Source organism: Schistocerca piceifrons, chromosome X, assembly GCF_021461385.2.
Source record: "Schistocerca piceifrons isolate TAMUIC-IGC-003096 chromosome X, iqSchPice1.1, whole genome shotgun sequence".
In the NCBI taxonomy this organism is placed as follows: domain Eukaryota; kingdom Metazoa; phylum Arthropoda; class Insecta; order Orthoptera; family Acrididae; genus Schistocerca; species Schistocerca piceifrons.
The window spans coordinates 544,293,562-544,313,503 of NC_060149.1; positions in this window are offsets into that span (position 1 = coordinate 544,293,562).

Consider the following 19,942-nt stretch of genomic DNA (forward strand, 5'->3'; position numbering starts at 1 on the left):
GCATTTAAAACACTACAACCATCATCCTACAAACATGGAACAAGAAATGAAAATAATGAGAATAAGCAACCATGACAAACATCTTATACAAATGCAAGAGAACTTCCACATCCAGAAAGCCATAGCAGAAAACAAACATGTGATAAATGAACAAACACACATCAGCACAGGCTCCTTACTACACTTAATAAAGGAAATGATAACATAAAAAAAGTATATAACACCAAAATACACACACACACACACACACACACACACACACACACACCCTCCAAAAAAAAAAAAAAAAAAAAAATTGCATAACACCAAACACATACACAGGACATAAACAAAAATAAATAATTAAATACAATAAAATAAAATAATATGACACCAAAACACACACACACACACACACACACACACACACACACACACACACACACACACACAAGCGCACGCACAAATGCATACACGAACAGACCACTGATACTTCGATAGTTACACTCATAAGTTTGGCAGTAATATTCGATCTTTGGCAAAACAATTTGACAGTCGGCAACAGAAACCAAAACATTGCATTAAAAAAAGCGTTCAGTGCATAGTGCTGTGGAATGCAGAAAAAACAGCAAATTGGCGCTCATAGGAAGAAGAACAAGACCAAAAATGCAACAGGAGCATAATATGTAAGAAACTGTCTACGCAACCTGTAAGTACAGTTCAAAACATTACTACTTAATAGGAAATACCAACCACCAGAACTGTTTATAACCTATAGGCACAGTGACAAAAAATGTAAATAAAATAGCTAACATATGTACATATTACAGGCCACTGATGATGCCTTGCAGAAAATAAAGGCGAAACGCGTATGGCACTAAAATTGTGTTTTATTCAGTTGCTGTCAGACGGTCCATAAGTGAAAATCATCAACATACCGTAGTATTATCGTTAGGTGCTTAATATGTAACATTTAACAGGTACCTTCTAAGTATTAAAAATAAAAATATCTTCGTTAGCTCTCTCTTCTCTTCGCTCATATTATTGTGCAATATTAAACCCTCATAGAAAATGCTGTTAGGATTTTTTTTTCCTGGATAAACAAATCATCAGCAAATGTGCAATTTTTCAAAAGCCTGCAATAAAATTACGTTACGCTCTGCAATCCTTGTACATTTCTTTAATTTATATTCTGAGGGTATTTGCTGCTAAATGATAATGATATCAACCAAATAAGGAATTTTATTATCTAAAAATAAGGGAACATAACATTTTCCGAGCGGTTGTAGGCGTTTCAGTCTGGGACCGCGCGACCGCTACGGTCGCAGGTTCGAATTCTGCCTCGGGCATGGATGTGTATGATGTCCTTAGGTTATTTAGGTTTAAGTAGTTCTACGTTCTAGGGGACTGATGACCTCAGCAATTAAGTCCCATAGTGCTCAGATCCATTTGAACCATAACATTCTCACGTGCAGAAACTTAAGTTCAATATAAACACATCCAGTTTATTAAACAACTGGTACGTAACGCAGATTCATGATTCGTGAAGTGAAATTTGGCATTGGAGGTAATATTTGGCGTAATAACATGTCTGAAGCGGAAAAAAATTAGTAGAAAGTCGAAACACAAATGCGTTAAAATACTTGGTAAACAAATGACTGCAGATATTTTACGTATAAAGTAAATACATGTTGAAAGAAATCAACGACTGCCACAAGAAATGAATTTCGTACAATCTTGGTTAAAAAATGTATCACTGTTACCCAGAACCGATAATATTTGTAAATGTTTTTATTAATGATCCTCTTTCAGTTCCGTTTCATATAATTCCTGTAGAGCGTAAAATACAGGCTCCGCTTCAGAATCAACGTAAAGCTTCGAAGATTCACTAAAGATATCGAAAATAAGAATAACTTATGTATTTCACATTTAAGACTTTTCGCTTTTAATCTTCGCAATACCAGCTTACCATATGCTTTGAACTCGACATTATTACACATCACAACTTGAAGTACATGCGGAGGTGTTGTGACCTGTGATACAGGGAAAGTCGGGGGACAATGTTACACGTTCATAGTGAAATATTTGCAGTAGAAAATGACAAAGATGTCACTGTGACAGTGGCTGTGCAGCAGAGGTTGGATTAGGTGATCCCTAGCTTCTTGCGTCACAGCAGAGCCTATGAATAATATATCTTAACGGCCTCGAATAATACATCTGCGTAATTGGGAAGCACGCTCAGCGTGCCGTAAGAGGGGTTATGAACAGAAAGCTGCGCTTTCGTCCGCGTTCTCCCACGTGTGTTGCTGTTCTCTAAAATACAGACGTTCTGCTGACGAAACCGGTAAACCGGTCACGATTTCAGTCGATTCGAAGCTCGTGTATTCTTACTTATTATCTGGTGTTACATCGAGGAAGGTGTCCCCACCGATGAGTTTTCTCATTTAACATTTGATACCTGTACCTTTACATTGTGCAAGTTGTGAGAGTTGGGAAACATCTAGACAGAATGAGACGATGCAGTGATTATGGCAGCAACCTTGCATTTTTGATGATGGTCGTTCAAATCACTGTGTGACCAACCACATATAGGTTTTCTGAATCATCCCTAAATCTCATCAAGGGAATACAGAGACGTTTCTCTTCAGTAGGTTACGGGTGGTTTACAGACGTGCTCGTACACCTGAGCCAATAATTTTTGTCTAGAGATATCGATGTTAGCAAAGTGTGAATGTTTAACCTCGTTTAAACCGGAAATTTGTGTCGTATTTTTTACCAGTAGCGGAAGACTTTTATATTGGTTTTATTTCTCGTTAAGCGCGTGGATATAAGGCTACATCATCTACATTGAATGATAATGGTTTCTTCTAGGTTTAGGAAGATATGCAAAGATGTCTGATAATGCTAGTTAATCGACTAGGAAATGTCTGGGTTGCGTAGCGAAATAGTAAATAAATATATGTGTTTGTTGTAGGAAGTGGACAAATAATTGCTTACTAGTTTGACGCAATCTAATGTCGGAAAAATTAATGATAACACAAAATCTCTTCTGATCGATAGCTGCACAACTTCGTAGGAAGTAAACTGTGACTCCGCTTCCACTTCCTAGTCCTTCTGAGTCGGTGTTCCATCTCTAAAGAGCACAACGCACAAGAGACTTACAGCATTCCTTTCCCTTCTTATTCATATTATAGGCCAGTGGTTCACTACTGTGAGCATTTAGTCGCTTTGCAATATGCAACATTTATGTTTCTGCAGTTACCATTATTCGTTGAACTAAAGTGACCATGGTCTTTGTGTTTACCTAGCGGTAGCAGAGTATAGTAAATGGCTGGAAACCTCACCAGAACAGAGTTAATAGACTTTAATTACACATGAATTGCAGGTAACATAGCTTGATGCAGCATGACTGCAAAAAAATTAAAAATATAAGCTAGCATAACTACAATAATTCGTGTTGTGATATTACTGCCGAGCCTTTCACAAACCCTGTAGATATTAGAATGCTCCACTTGGAGTGGTATTTCATACATTGAGGAAATGGACATGACCCTTAGTTTAAAAATGTGAGAATTTATCAAAGTAGATATTAAACTTTTAGGGTGGCTTCTCACAACTAAAGGTATCTAACCCTACCCATAAAAAAAAGCGGTGAAAGAACGTTCCAAACCTAAGAATAGTAAACGGCTGAAGCTACTTTAAGGATGTGTATGTTTTATAGAAATTATGTATCAGGGTAAGTATTTTAGGATCCTAATTTTAACAGGGAAATTTTATATGGAATAATAAATGTCCAGAGCAATTTGATCTTAGTGAAGACAGATTGTTAGATGATCCAGATCTGTCCTACCAGTATGAGTACCGACAGTAGTGGGTATTGGTCAGTACAGGAGCATTTGCAATATTTTTAGGATGAAATGAAACAAGATATTCAGAAACAGCATTTCCAAGTCAGACTTTGATTGTGTACCAACAGAATTACAGTGTGTAAGGGTGTGACGCCCATGCCACAGTGTTTCTCAAATACTTAGAATCTATCTCCGGGGTTATGTTATATATGTGTTCACTGAGTAACAAGCATTGGTGCTCCCGAAGAAATTCAGATTAGCTCGTGGGACACTAACTCGTTGGACATTATACCTGTAACAGGTCCAATTATAGATCAAATAAGTTAAAGGGGATACAAAATAAGGAGCCAGCTGTATTGTCTAGACTATATGTATAAGAGGATAGGGCTGGTAAGACAGGAGATATAGAAGGAAGGAGTCCCTGCAGAACACATAATTTTAGGCCTATGGAAGAATATGGGGTGATACCAAAATGAGATGATGTATTAAAATCAGTAAAGCAAAAGTTGGGTGTAAAACACATGATCATTTTCCATAGTTTTGTTAGATAAATGATAAGATTCTGTTGAGGAGGACACACGTAAATGCTGATGATAGGATAATTTATTGACCAAAAACTATTGTGGAGGACGTGGCGGACTGTTACCGCTTAAGTTGTGGATATGTAGGTCCATAGCAGTGTGTAGGGAAATTGAGGGAAGCCATTTACTTTGACATATGCTGAAAAAGACATACAAAAAAATAAGGACATGTAACCTTTTCCAGAAGGTAAACGTAATTAGAGCATCCGGTGTCCAGTACAGAATATCCAACCAAGTAAACCGAAAGAACCTTTGGAAGTAAATTTTTATGGTGGGCCATTCTGCTGTAACAACTGGAGGCTATGTTAAATATTTGTAGATTTGAATTTTTCGACATTCATCGGATTGTATCCTTCAAGAAAGGAAAGATGTAAAGGAATACTGTAAAACTAAGACAAGATTATTTTGTGAAGTCAATACTGTCGATAAAGTTGAAGCAGTTATTGCAGATCGATCAAGGAATAAAAGCAATACATATCGAGTATACCAGTAGAGTACTATATGTGCAACATTGATCAGTTAAGCAAAAACTACTGTTACAATACGTGTAGTGCATAGCGAAGTATTAGCACAGATATGGGAGAAGTACCTGACAGTATTACAGCATAATGTAGCTGAGTACAACCCTTATGAGATTATGCTGCTTGACAGAATTTTAAGCTTAGTAAAAGAAAATGTGTCTTTTCCAGCGAGGAAAGAGCTGAACTGGGAAGAGAAGAAGGGATATGCTCTGAAAAATATTATTTCTCCCAAACCATACAGACACATTCCTAAGGCCACCATGAGCGCCGACATGACAGCTAACAAGAGAGAACCAAATGTGTAACTGAGGGTAGTAAAATGAAAAGAGTCAGAAAGCTTTAAGTAAACGAATTCTTTAAAAAATATGCAGTGGAACTCAATATATCTGATAATGTAATTGATAGTTGGTTTGATAGAAATGTAAAAAAAGCTGTAAAAGACCGATTTCATTAAAATATTTCAGGTGAGTCAAAATATGTTCAAATCGGTAAAGTGCTATCAAGATGAAACAAAGAGTGTGAGATATTTGGAGAATTATGTGACTTACAAACTGAATAAAGCAGAACCTGTGAATTTAGGATACAAACAGGCGTACAGAGTTACTTCGAATGTTCTTTTTTAATGTTTTCCCATGTTTAAATTTACTTAGTTACTTACTTACTTATAGTAGCCAGACAAACCACAGCCGGTCCTTGGCCTCACTCAGTCCAGTCTTCCACACTTTCCTGTCAGCTGCATCTTCATCTCCCAGACCCAGTATCTGTATGTCTCCCATGGTATTATATTTCCATCTCATTCTCGGCTGTCCCAGTGGTCTCTTTCCTTCAGCTTCTGCATCCATTGCAGCCTTTATTACTGTGGTTACCCCTCTCCTCCTCACATGTCCGTACCATCTTAGGCTATTAATTTTCACCTTCGCTACGACGTCAGGCCTGAGTTCTCTGTTTTTCCTCATTCTCCACTGTTCATTTTCTTTCACTGGACCATATATTTTTCTCAGTACTTTATTTTCAAAAGTGATGAGTTTTTCCTCTGTTTTCTTTGTCAGGCTCCATGTCTCACTTGCATAGGACACTGTTGGCATCATGATGGTCTGATATATTCTTATTTTTGCCTGCCTAGAAAATAACTTCGGTCATATAATATTGTGCATAGCTTCTAGACATCTTCCCTCGGCTTCAATTCCTGTTACTATCTCTTGTTGTACAAGCTTTTGTTGTTTGATGTTGACACCGAGATGCGTGAATGTGTCTGTCTTCAGCACTGTTAGATTTCCGATGTTTAGATGGTTTGTTCCTAAATGAACTCTTCTTCCTACTACCATTAACTTTGTTTTACTTTCATTTATACTTAGACCTACTTTCTTTGCTTCCTCCATTAGCACAGTCCCCAATTTCTCCAGTTCTTCCGTGTTCTTTCCTATCAGCATAATATCATCAGCAAAAGCCGGGACATTTATCTTATTCCCCATGATGACTCCTGCACTTTCACATGCTACTCTCCTCAGGGTGTTGTTGAGGACCAAACTGAACATTGTTGGTGATGTAATATCTCCCTGTCTCACTCCTGTTTTCATTTCAAATGCTTTTGAGAACTCCCCCTGTGCTTTCACTCTACACTTTGATTCCAGCACACACTTTTTAATTAACTTTATCAGCTTGACAGGTATCCGACACCCTGTTACTATCCTCCACATTTCTTCTCTTACTATGCTGCCATAGATTTTGTTGAAATCTATAAACAGGCAAAAGGTATCACTATTGGGCTCCCAGTTCTTAACTAATATTTGTCTTAGTGTGAATATTTGGTTGATTATTGATTTACCTCTTCTGAACCCTGCTTGTGCTGTGTCTAATATTTCCTCAATGTATGAGTTGAGCCTGTTCCCATGTTTAAATATAGGATTTTGATAATTTTTTTCTGAGAGTTCAACCAATGAAGGCTGCTTGAATAAGTAAAGGATAAACTAGTTTATTTAAATGGGCAGAAACCTTCGCAATTATATTTACAAGTCCTCTGTCTGGATATCTTAAATAGAAAAATAAATGCATGGATGAGGGTATGTGAGATATGGAATGGATGAGTTTGTATATAAGTATTTTTGGGGGTGTAATTGTGTGATTGTGTAAGGTGATTGCTAGAACTATTTTAGTATAATAGGTTGTAATTTCTGTAACTAACATTTACGAGTCAGACAGAGGAACATAAATATGGACATCAACAGATACTGAGAGGAGAAATATGAATGTGTTATCAGTATATGTTATTTCCAACTGTGGTATTAACTGCAGCAGGACTATGGAGAACTATGAGAATGATGAGGCTGGCCTATACTGCGGAAGTGGCTGGGTGTCGTTCAGTAAGCAGTAGTTGAACAGGCAGGCTCCAGTGGGAGGACTTGCTCATCAGAAACGTGTGGAGTGGACTGTCTAGTTGTCACTGGTTGGAAGTGATGTGAGACACTCAAGGAGTGGTGGAAATGGATGGACACCAAAAAATGGTTCAATAAGACGAGGTGTAGCTAGCACAAGGGAAGGATAGGACAGGAATGACTGGTCACAAGACAAACTAATAATTTACTTGTGTTTGTTTTTAACCAACAGACATTGGGTACATTTGTTTCTTGTAATACATTTGTATAAGAAAAGGGTTAATATGCAAATCTTTATTTTTTACATAAATACTTCCATGAGGAATTTTCTATGTACTTTTGTTAGTTTCTCAGAAATAGTATGAATGCGTGGTGAAAGAAAATAAACGGTCTTCTGTAAGATACAAATCGTGGGTTCGAGAGACAGGCTCGGAGTAACACAAGGTGAATATAGGCCAAAAATGACAGCTCACAAGACGAACTAGCGATTTATTTGTGTTTGTTGTTAGGTAACTCGCAAGGAGTACATCTTATTTCTTGTAACATATCCATAAACAATCTTTTTTTAACTCGTCAGTCCATCAGTCTTCTGACTATTTGATGCGGCCCTGCCATGAATTTCTCTTCTGTTGTCAGCTTCTTTATCTCAGAGTAGCACTTGCAACTTACATCCTCAATTATTTGCTGGATGTATTCCAACCTCTGTCTTTCTTTGCAGTTTTTACCCCCTATAATTCCCTCTGGTACCATGGAAGTCATTCTGTGAGATCCTAACAAATGTCCTGCCATACTGTCCTTTCTTACTGCCAGTGTTTTCCATATATTCCTTTCCCCTCCGATTCTGTGGAGAACCTTCTCATTCCTTACCTTGTCAGTTCATCTAACTTTCAACATTCTTCTGTAGCAGCACACCTCAGATGGTTTTGCCAAAGTCCATTATTCACTGTCATGCAACGCTGTGTTCCAAACGTACATTCTCAGAGATTTTTTCCTCTAATTAAGTCCTATGTTTGATACGAGTAGGCTTCTCTCAGTCAGGCCTCCCCATTTTGCCAGTGATTGTTTCCTTTTTACGTCCTCCTGGCTCTCTGCTCTCTCCGTCGTGGGTTATTTTGCTGTCTAGGTAGCAGAAATCCTTAACTTCATCTACTTTGTGATTACCAATCCTGATGATAAGTTTCTCGCTGTTCTCATTTCTGCTATCTCTCATTTCTTTCATTTTTCTTCGATTTACTCTCAGGTCATTTTTTATGCTCATTGGACTGTTCATTCCATTCAGCGGATCCTACAATTCTTCTTTACTTTCACTGAGGATAGCAATGTCATCAGCGAATATTGTCATTGATATACTTTTACCTTAAATTTTAATTCCACTCTATAATGCTTCTTTTATTTCTGTTAGTGCTTCGTCGACATATAGAGAGAACTACATTCCTGTATTACACCATTTTTAATCAGATCACTTGGTTCTTCGCCATCCAATCTTACTGTTCTGTCAGCTTTTGTACATACTGTATGTTATCTGTCTTCCCCTATAGCTTACTCCTATTTTTCTTACAATTTCGAACATGTTGCACCACTTTACGTTGTCGAACGCTTTTTTCGGGTCGAGGAATCCTATAAATTATCTTGATTTTCCTTTAGCCTTTCTTCCATTTTCAGCCACGACGTCATCCAACACGTCCTCAGATTTCTTTTCCATTCTACTGTATGTTCTTCTTGTTATAACTTGGATGCTTGAGCTGTTAAGTTGACTGTGCGATAATTCTCACATTTGTCGGCTCTTGCAATCTTCGGAATTGTGTAGATGACTTTTTCCGAAAGTCAGGTGGCACATCGCCAGACTCATACATTCAGCACACCATATCATTTTGTTGCCACTTCCCCAGTGGTTTTACAGATTCTAATGAAAATTGTTCCACTAACCTGTATTACAAAAATCACCTATTTTTGCTTCAGTAGGTGAAAGGTAAAAGGACATTCTAAAGTTTTTAAAGTAGTTACAGATTAAAGTCAAATACTGAAATTATACTGCATAGGAACTCTGCAAGTATTAGAGTGAATTTATAATAGCAATTATCTTTTTTAATGTAGTGTTATCGCAGGCTTATGACAGAAGGTTCTTTTGTGTTGATATGTATGTGGAATCGACAAGTATCTTTCTAATTATTTGGTTACCACGTATAAAATGCTGTTATAATGAAGTACTATGACTGAATCTGGATTGTGAAATGGCGTTATATGCCGGCATTGTTGATAGTGGTGCGTTCTTAAATTGCACTCATCAGCCAGAACGTGTCATCACCGACCTATTATCGATATAGAGCCGTTCAGGCGATTCCAGCGTCACCTGGCGAGGAATGGCTACTGGTCAGACAAATGTACGGTACATGTAGCGTAAGTGAGCGTGCTGTCCGTTTGTAGACTGGGGAAGGCGCGCCAGTGTTAACACCACGACATTGTGATGACCCGGAGGCCCGACACCAGCATTTCAGAAACTGTACAACTTGTCAGGTGTTCGATGAGTGCTATGATGAGTGTCCTCAACACGTTCAAAACCAATGTGAAACCATGTCGATACGTATTCTGACTGATAGAGCAGCTGATCTTTTCGTTTTCTTCCCTTCTTTCGTGATCTGATGCCTCCTGCTCAACACTATACTGTAACAAAACAAGAGCGCTTATTTGATCGTCTTCTGCTAACCATTCCTCTACATCAGCAGACTGGATGTGTGAGAACTGTCAAGAGTTTACAAAAACGTGCTAAATCTGCAGTGTCTCACTCATTAATTACCAGAAGTTGTTGCTCTTGTTTTAGGATAAGACAAACCTTCTTCCATGATTTTTGTAGAGTGGTTTACTTACCTTCTCCCCAAGTTTGAATAAGTGTGTGAATTGCACCTTTTATGTTGAGGCTTTAGTTCATCAGAAAGATCACAAACCTTTTTTGTTTTCTTTAACAAGGCACTGACATAATTCTTCCTGTAACGCCGTTTAAATCTCTCAATAATAGCCTGGTCCATTGGATGGATTGCTGAAGTCACATGGGGGCGAAAAATCATTTATGCCAGCGTGTTGAAGCAGACTTCGATATCAAGCACGTTTTGTAAGTGGGAACAAACTCATCAATAAACCATTTATTCAATGTATAGCTATTCATCGAACACTGTTTTGAGCTTTTTAATAGACAAGAAGCGCGTTAAGTTTATGTCAGCGAAGGAGCGTTGTAGCGAAACAAGCTCTGTTTCATTTGAGGGATACAGAGGTGAGCGAGTGTGCCAGGACTTACCCAGTTCACTGCTACTAACGCTACGTCATCATAACGCGCCTGTGCGTAGCATACAAAGCATCGCGGCATAATCTAAGAATTAAATAAAAAATTAAATTAGCTTTTCCAAAGATTGTCAATCTATGCTTCAGTATATTAATTATTATATTGTTAAATCTCAGAGTGATCAGATGACTATGTTTCATCATATACATTGTTTTAAGAAAAAAACCAGTGGCGCTAAATAGTAATGCTATATAGCCGAAAACTGTTCATAATGTGCAAATGTATGTCAAAATAAACTGTTACAAGTCTCAAGTGTCAACTTAATCGGAGCAGTATTCTGCTCAAAATTGGCGTTTTTAAGAAAAACTGAAGGCGCTAAATATTAGACTCACAAAGATGAAAATTGGTACAAGGCTTCAGTTTGATATACAAACATTAACTATGTGACCCCGTTAAGCTACTTATTATAGTTTTCAAATAATTTACTAAAAAATAAATTTGGAACAAAGACGTCCTTATTTGTAATAGGTTAATTATCATTTATATTAATGATAGGAAGTTCCAATTACAGCACTTGATTACATCCATTAAATAACGCAGGTATAACAAGTTTCAAGAGTTCGAGGTAAATAACAATCAGTACAAGCACTCTTAACGAAGTAGTTCAGAGGTCATGTTCTACTGTCGGTTCTGTTCTAAAACTTCTAGTCGCGAAGGTTTAAATGCAGTAGAGCTAAAACTTTTGCTGTAACTAAGACCAAATTAACTTCATTCATACGAAAATTACGAAGACTGTAAACTGGTACCCAATATAGTTATTTAGTAATGTGTGTCCGAGGAAGCGGCCGTTTAGATGCTGCTGACTGTGTTTAGAGCGGTTGACGGCAGGTGTTCCGTTCGGCCGTTCGCTGCACCTTTACGTAAATATGGCCTGGGAGGCAGTGACACGCAGACTTCGCACAGAGCTATTACTCTGTCCGCGTCAGTCAAACGTCGGCTTACGCGCTGCCTCGGATGACGTCATAACCAGTCTGCTGCTAAATGCATGTTTTCGGTACAAATAGGAAGTGAACTCGCTAGGACTTTACACCGTCCTGGATCGCTTAGCTCTCACGGAAGTAACTGTTTGTGTGCCGCCCGTAATGTTAACTAAACCGCGTGGCAAGTGGTAAGATTATTTTCCAGTTTTGTGACGAGCAGGTAACTTTGATGATTAGAAGTCAGGGCAAAAGACCACTTAATAGTAACTTACCGTAGTTGTTGCCTCCGAACTGCTCATAGTGCTGTTATGATGGAGACATTATCATTATTATTATTGTGCGTGTGAACTTTTACTGGATGTATGAATCAGTTAGAGCTCAAAACTTTTGTTTATAATCGTAGTTCCCGATCTCGCTGAGTAAATAGAGAGTAGAAACATTTCTTTCAGTGAGCACCAGAAGAATGTGGACCTGCAGACTAGAAATTATGGTCAGTATATCCTCCATCGCTTTCTGGCTGACTGCAAAATAGTTTTCTCGGCTCTTGTAAAAACAGCGAAGCTTTATAATATTTAATCCGCCGTCCTACATATGGTGCATCGGCCAGGAAATAGGACAGTGGAAGTTCTCGGTACAGGACAACGAAGTCGGTAGGCTCTAACAGGATACCGGAGTGAAATGTACAGAAATTAGTGTGAGAATAGTGCTAAGATTTGCTCACGAGTGTGGAAACTAAGCTGTGAATGTTAGCCATTGTAACCTTGATCGTGGTGGAAGGAGAGAAGAAGACAACACTAGATCGCGGCTGCCGCCGGCGCTGAGGTCACAAGAAGCCGGTCCATCATCACGGAGCTGCGTGGACCTGCGAGCTACCTACAAGCTACTGCGCGCGCTCACCGCTTCCCATCCCCACCCGCATCTGCTGCAGTAGGCCTTACCCGCCGCCATCCTCACCGCCACAGCTGTTGCTGCTCCCTGCATTTCAATCATATCTAAATCAGTAGCTATTTCCCTGACCCAATGCAAGCTGGTAAACATATTTTGAAGCAATTATCAGAGGTGCGTAACAAGGTTATGGCCGACATCACTTTCTCGTCATGTGAACCTTTCAAAAATTCTGCAGAACAAAGTGAGGAACCTGCTTCATGTCGCGACGCGTCACATCACATTTGCCGGTACACCGCGCCGGCATAGTTCGTCGAGGTCAAGCAATTAAGTTAAGTAAAGAATATTTAAAGCATTTGTTAGTTGCTTTCAGTAAGCTACTGAAGATGGACTGTACTGATAAGAATAAGCCGGCCAGTGTGGCCGAGCGTTTCTAGGCACTACAGTCTGGAACCGCGCGACCGCTACGGTCGCAGGTTCGAATCCTGCCTCGGGCATTAATGTGTTTGATGTCCTTAGGTTAGTTAGGTTTAAGAAGTTCTAAGTTCTAGGGGACTGATGACCTCAGAAGTTAAGTTCCATAGTGCTCAGAGCCATTTTGATAAGAATAAAGTGAAAAATTAAGATGGTACCAGTCTCTGACAATGAATCCTCAGAATCAGAAACTGGAATTAATGAGGATGGTTCCGTCAATGTAATAAATCAGTAATCGGAATATGATTGTAAAAATTAGAATCTGAAATGAATTTCAATGTTACTCCAAAGTCAGAACCATTTTCTGATGACGAAGTAACTGGAGTTGAGATCAAAATGGAAATAATAGAATTAATAGAGTTATCAGATAATGAATCTGACTCCTATATTTCTGAAATTCAGCCAAGTCAGGGAATGCTAAAAACTCCTTTACAGCCGGTGGAAATGCCAAGTGGCAATGTAGAGGCACCAAATTGGATGTAATTACTGTTTTCTAAACTTGGTTTGCATCATAAAGAACTGAACAATAAGTTGGAATTCAATACTAAATACTTAAGTAGTAAGACTGATGATGACATTTGGCTTGTGGGACGCTTAACTGCGCGGTCATCATCGTCCGTACAAAGTTTCAGTTTTTACACAGTCTAATTTTTTCACAATCCAATCTAGCACTGTCACGAATGATAATGATAAAATGATGAGGAAGGCACAAACACCCATTCCCCGAGCAGAGAAAAACCCCGTGATCCCGAGGTAGCAACGCTAACAACTAGACCACGAACTGCGGACAAGTAAGTAGTAAGATTGAGATTAGTAATTAAGAACAGAACCGTAAGACTGAATGTAGCAGTAAACAACAAAAGGATAATAATAAAGAACTAGAGGATGTAAAACAGTATTAAAGGATGAAATTCTAAATTGAATACTTTAAATTATAAAATTGAGTCTAACCACCATGATCTGTACATCAAAGCCGGACAACAGGTAAATCAATTGCATAGTACCTCCGAAACCGAAAATAGCGAAGTCCGCAAAGATTTCAAAGACACAGGTGAACTTATGAAAGGGGGGTTGTCAGAAAGAATAGGCAATGAATCCAAACTTTGCTGTGATCAATTTGAAGAAGGAACTACTAGAGTAAACGCTTGTCAAAAAAATATTAAGAAAGTAAAATCTGATTGTGAGAAATTATGTGAAGATACTGATGAAAGATTTTCTGACAGAGTGGAAGCAGTAGCAGTATTACTAACATAGAAAATAGAATAATCTGGCAGTTCTTGTAATGCCAAATGGTTCAAATGGCTCTGAGCACTATGGGACTTAACATCCATGGCCATCAGTCCCCTAGAACTTAGAACTACTTAAACCTAACTAACCTAAGGACATCATACAACACACAGTCATCACGAGGCAGAGAATCTTGTAATACCACTGTACAGCATGTTGCTTCATTTGACGCTGCTTTCATCGGATATTTTCAGTTTTTACTTTTTAATACAGACAAACAAGTTCACCCATCAGAGTTCTGGAATGATTTTGAGGATAGTTTACCAAATGCATGGTCAGAGCAAGAGAAAATAACTTTCATAAGAAGTCATTTGTCAGGAGATGCTTTGCGATGGTCAGCTGACCTAATGATTAAATGCAAAACTCTTTCTGAATTTAAAACTGCATTTCTTAATGAGTACTGGTCACATAAGGAACAAAACGATGTCTTGAGAGTGTGTCTGAGTGGTAAAACGCTTGCTCCCAGACGTGAGTTGGTAAAAGAGTTCTCTGGAAAGTGGGTTTCACGGCTGACACATCTGATAGAAAAGATGAAACCGGAATTGATTGTCATGGGACTAGAAGGTAAACTGCCTTGGTATTGGCAGAAAGGAATCATTTCCGCACCTAGAGATTATGTTGACAGGTTCACTGAATATCTGGAGCGAGTAGAAGGAGTAGCTGCTGCTGAGGAGCAGGGCCGGCCACAGTGGCCGAGCGGCTCTAGGCGCTACAGTCTGGAACCACGCGATCGCTACGGTCGCAGGTTCGAAACCTGCCTCGGGCATGGATGTGTGTGATGTCCTTAGGTTAGTTAGGTTTAAGTACAGGGCTATTACAAATGATTGAAGCGATTTCATAAATTCACTGTAGCTCCATTCATTGACATATGGTCACGACACACTACAGATACGTAGAAAAACTCATAAAGTTTTGTTCGGCTGAAGCCGCACTTCAGGTTTCTGCCGCCAGAGCGCTCGAGAGCGCAGTGAGACAAAATGGCGACAGGGGCCGAGAAAGCGTATGTCGTGCTTGAAATGCACTCACATCAGTCAGTCATAACAGTGCAACGACACTTCAGGACGAAGTTCAACAAAGATCCACCAACTGCTAACTCCATTCGGCGATGGTATGCGCAGTTTAAAGCTTTTGGATGCCTCTGTAAGGGGAAATCAACTGGTCGGCCTGCAGTGAGCGAAGAAACGGTTGATCGCGTGCGGTCAAGTTTCACGCGTAGTCCGCGGAAGTCGACGAATAAAGCAAGCAGGGAGCTAAACGTGCCACAGCCGAAAGTTTGGAAAATCTTACGGAAAAGGCTAAAGCAGAAGCCTTACCGTTTACAATTGCTACAAGCCCTGACACCCGATGACAAAGTCAAACGCTTAGAATTCTCGGCGCGGTTGCAACAGCTCATGGAAGAGGATGCGTTCAGTGCGAAACTTGTTTTCAGTGATGAAGCAACATTTTTTCTTAATGGTGAAGTGAACAGACACAATGTGCGAATATGGGCGATAGAGAATCCTCACGCATTCGTGCAGCAAATTCGCAATTCACCAAAAGTTACATGTTTTGTGCAATCTCACGGTTTAAAGTTTACGGCCCCTTTTTCTTCTGCGAAAAAAACGTTACAGGACACGTGTATCTGGACATGCTGGAAAATTGGCTCATGCCACAACTGGAGACCGACAGCGCCGACTTCATCTTTCAACAGGATGGTGTTCCACCGCACTTCCATCATGATGTTCGGCATTTCTTAAACAGGAGATTGGAAAACCGATGGATCGGTCGTGGTGGAGATCATGATCAGCAATTCATGTCATGGCCTCCACGCTCTCCCGACTTAACCCCATGCGATTTCTTTCTGTGGGGTTATGTGAAAGATTCAGTGTTTAAACCTCCTGTACCAAGAAACGTTCCAGAACTGCGAGCTCGCATCAACGATGCTTTCTAACTCATTGATGGGGACATGCTGCGCCGAGTGTGGGAGGAACTTGATTATCGGCTTGACGTCTGCCGAATCACTAAAGGGGCACATATCGAACATTTGTGAATGCCTAAAAAAGCTTTTTGAGTTTTTGTATGTGTGTGCAAAGCATTGTGAAAATATCTCAAATAATAAAGTTATTGTAGAGCTGTGAAATCGCTTCAATCATTTGTAATAACCCTGTAGTTCTAAGTTCTAGGGTACTGATGACCTCAGATGCTAAGTCCCATAGTGCTCAAGCCATTTGAGGAGCAGGTAAAAATAATAACAGGCTTTCTAATATTCATGTAAACAACAGAAATAAGCCGGCCGTGGTGGACGAGCGGTTCTAGGCGCATCAGTCCGGAACCGCGGGACTGCTACGGTCGCAGGTTCGAATCCTGCCTCTGGCATAGATGTGTGTGATGTCTTTAGGTTAGTTAGGTTTAAGTAGTTGTAAGTTCTAGGGGACTGATGACCTCAGATGTTAAGTCCCATACTTCTCAAAGCCATTTTTTGAACAGAAATAATGCCAGTGAGAACGTGAATGTCAGAAGTATAGAATTTCATAATACAAGATCTAGTTATCGTGGTGAAGGCCGTGGTAGATCTAGAGTCACCTCGCTTTCGTAATAATGATGAGAGCAGAAATGTAAATAATGTACCTTTGAGACGAGACGGAGTGAATAACGCTACGCTATCTGATTCCGTATCAAATGAATACAGCTTTTATTTATAATCATTGTTCCTGATCACGCTGACTAAATAGAGAGTAGAAACATTTCTTTCGGAGAGCACAAGAAGAATGGGGACTTGCAGACTGGAAGCTATCGTCAGTACGTTCTCAAAAGGTTCAAATGTGTGTGAATTCCTAAGGGACCAAACTGCTAAGGTCATCGGTCCGTAAACTTACACGCTACTTAAACTAACGTATGCTAAGAACAACACACACACCCATGCCCGAGGGAGGACTCGAACCTCCGGTGGGAGGGGCCGCGCAATCCGTGACATGGTGCCTCGAACCGCACGGCCTCTCCGCGCGGCGAGTACGTTCTCCATCGCTCTCTAGCTGACAGCAAAAACAGTTTTCAGCCTCTTGTAAAAACGGCGAAGCTTTGTAATATTTAACCCGCCGCCCGGCAGCTTGTTTTCTTATATCTGCCGATCACCAACCACGACAATTTATGGTCACCATTCGCGTTGCTGAATGTTGTAATGGTCAGCTTGTCCTTTGGTAGTTTCGTAATGGTTGTCACTCCAACATCTACTTCAAAACCCTATTTAGTAACTGGTTTACCTTTGCCAGCTGTTTGCAGAACATTTAGCTTCTGTTCAATTGTACACGCAACAAGTTTCCCGCCGGCCGAAGTGGCCGTGCGGTTAAAGGCGCTGCAGCCTGGAACCGCAAGACCGCTACGGTCGCAGGTTCGAATCCTGCCTCGGGCATGGATGTTTGTGATGTCCTTAGGTTAGTTAGGTTTAACTAGTTCTAAGTTCTAGGGGACTAATGACCTCAGCAGTTGAGTCCCATAGTGCTCAGAGCCAGCCAACAAGTTTCCTGTTCTGAATACAGCCACTTTCAGTGTTTCAGAATCATGTACACTTCTTAATCACGCCTTAATAAAATGTGTAAAAGAACACTGCAACTTCTAAATTAAAGGAATGCAGTAAGTTCGGCTGTTCAGCAGTCTGTCAACTGAGCTCGTAAAAGGAGCTTGACTCAGACGGAGGATTGTTGTGACAGGAGTAAAACCGATTGATAACGCTGGCACGCTGTTCGGTGAAGAGTGCAGTCGGATGGTCGGACACATGGTCAGATAATCAGAGGAGTTGGTTATTCGAGGGTCGAGTAATAGAGGTTGTACTGTATTCGAACTCAGCATATGCTTGATAGTTCTGCAGTAAACCGATGTTAACGATATTGGTCTATAATTTTGCAGGTCCATTTCTTTACCCTTTTAATACAGGAGTCACCTACGCTTCATTCCAGTCACTAGGAACATTGCGTTGGCCGAGAGATTCGCGACAAATGCAAGCGGAGTAGGAGGCCAGTCCCGTGGAGTACTCTTTGTAAAACTGGATTCGGATTTCATCCTGAACTGACGATTTATTTGTTTTCAGTTCTTTCAGTTGTTTCCTTACGTGAGGGATGCTTATTACTATGTCGTCCATACGGACCTCTCTGAGATAGTGAAAAGGTGGTATGTTTGTACGATTCTCTTTCATGAACGATTTCACAAAAGCGACATTTTAAACTTCGGCTTTCGTTTTGCTACCTTCATCAGTCAGAACTGCTCATCCGTTCTGAAACCCAGCATCGGTTTACCAAAGATTTAATTGCTTCTTGCGTAGTGACACCCTATGCCTCTGACTCCAACATTATGAAGCCTATAACCAATACAAAAAAATACAACAGAAAAAGAATACAGAGACGAAAACTACACAGGCAATTGTGGTGTTAACACAGTATCTCTGATCCTTACAGCTATTGATAAACTATCTTTCCTTGGTACACTGTTTAGGAAAATGACCGTACGTATGTCATTTGTGGCATTTAACTGGTGCTGACTCTACACACAGAGTACAGTGTCCTAAAAGGTTACAGTGGGTGCGCCTCACCGGAAGCACGCCATCTTAACCTTCCCTAGTGAAAAAATCAAATGAAACGATGGTATGGCATTGATGGCTGGGACTCACACCGGTGAAATTTCAGCCGCCATGTTGCAAGTATTTTCAGCTGATGGCACACTGGGAGACTTGGATGTCAATGATGATGGAATGATGATGAGGACAACTCAACACTCAGTCCCCGGCCAGTCAAAAAACTTGACTACAACGAAGTTTAGTAAGAGCTGCACATCTGTTTTATCTTTATATTTCTGACATAACAGTGACCTTTCTTAAATACGGGAATGCTGATGACATAGTAGTAGCCGTCCAAGCCAAACATTTAGATGGAACAGAGCGGATTTTGATAACATAGTTGGAACAGCTTAACGAATTATGTAAGAGTTTGTGACTGTGTCCGAGTGATATCGAAATCGAAAGCTGCCTATTCCAACCCAATAACCACATAGCAGACAGAATGCTGAAATTTTCAGTTTGGAAAAAAAAAAAGAAATACGATTATACAGAGTACCTTCACACCAAACTTGACTGTTCCTAGACATATAAAAACACTTAGAATAACTAGATAAAACTGACAACAGCATGGTAATGTGTGCCATTACAGTGCAGGAACAGATACACGAAAAAAATAGATGTACAATCAAATGAGTCAAACTGCGTTAGAAGTTAGAACACTTATACTCACACCGATTCCTAGGATCGACGCTCTTGCAGGCATCACGCAGATAGACCTAATGCGAATCCAGGGCGATATCATTGGATAGAGCAGGCTTCATTCTTACGTGCTTCCAAGAGAACTTCCTTACCCCACCATACTTAACGCTTCATGGTCACACCTGGAGTCTCACAGACTTGTGTGGGAAGATATTTGGCATCGTCAACCCCTTCTCCCTGCAGGAAGCTTGGAAACAGGGATGGAACCTATCAAAGATTTCTACTATAGCATCTACGAAAGCCCAATTATATCAACGTCAGAATACGAACTACCCATGGAGATCTTGTAACACCGAAACAGAATCCGCACAGTCAACGCTAGAAGGAGTGCTACTCTACACAGATGGGGAATCGTCGAAGCCCTGCATATGACTGTGAAACAGCAGAGCACACGTTGGACAATTTCGTCCAACAGCGGTCCAAGAAAAGATACTCTGGGAAATATATTGATAACGTC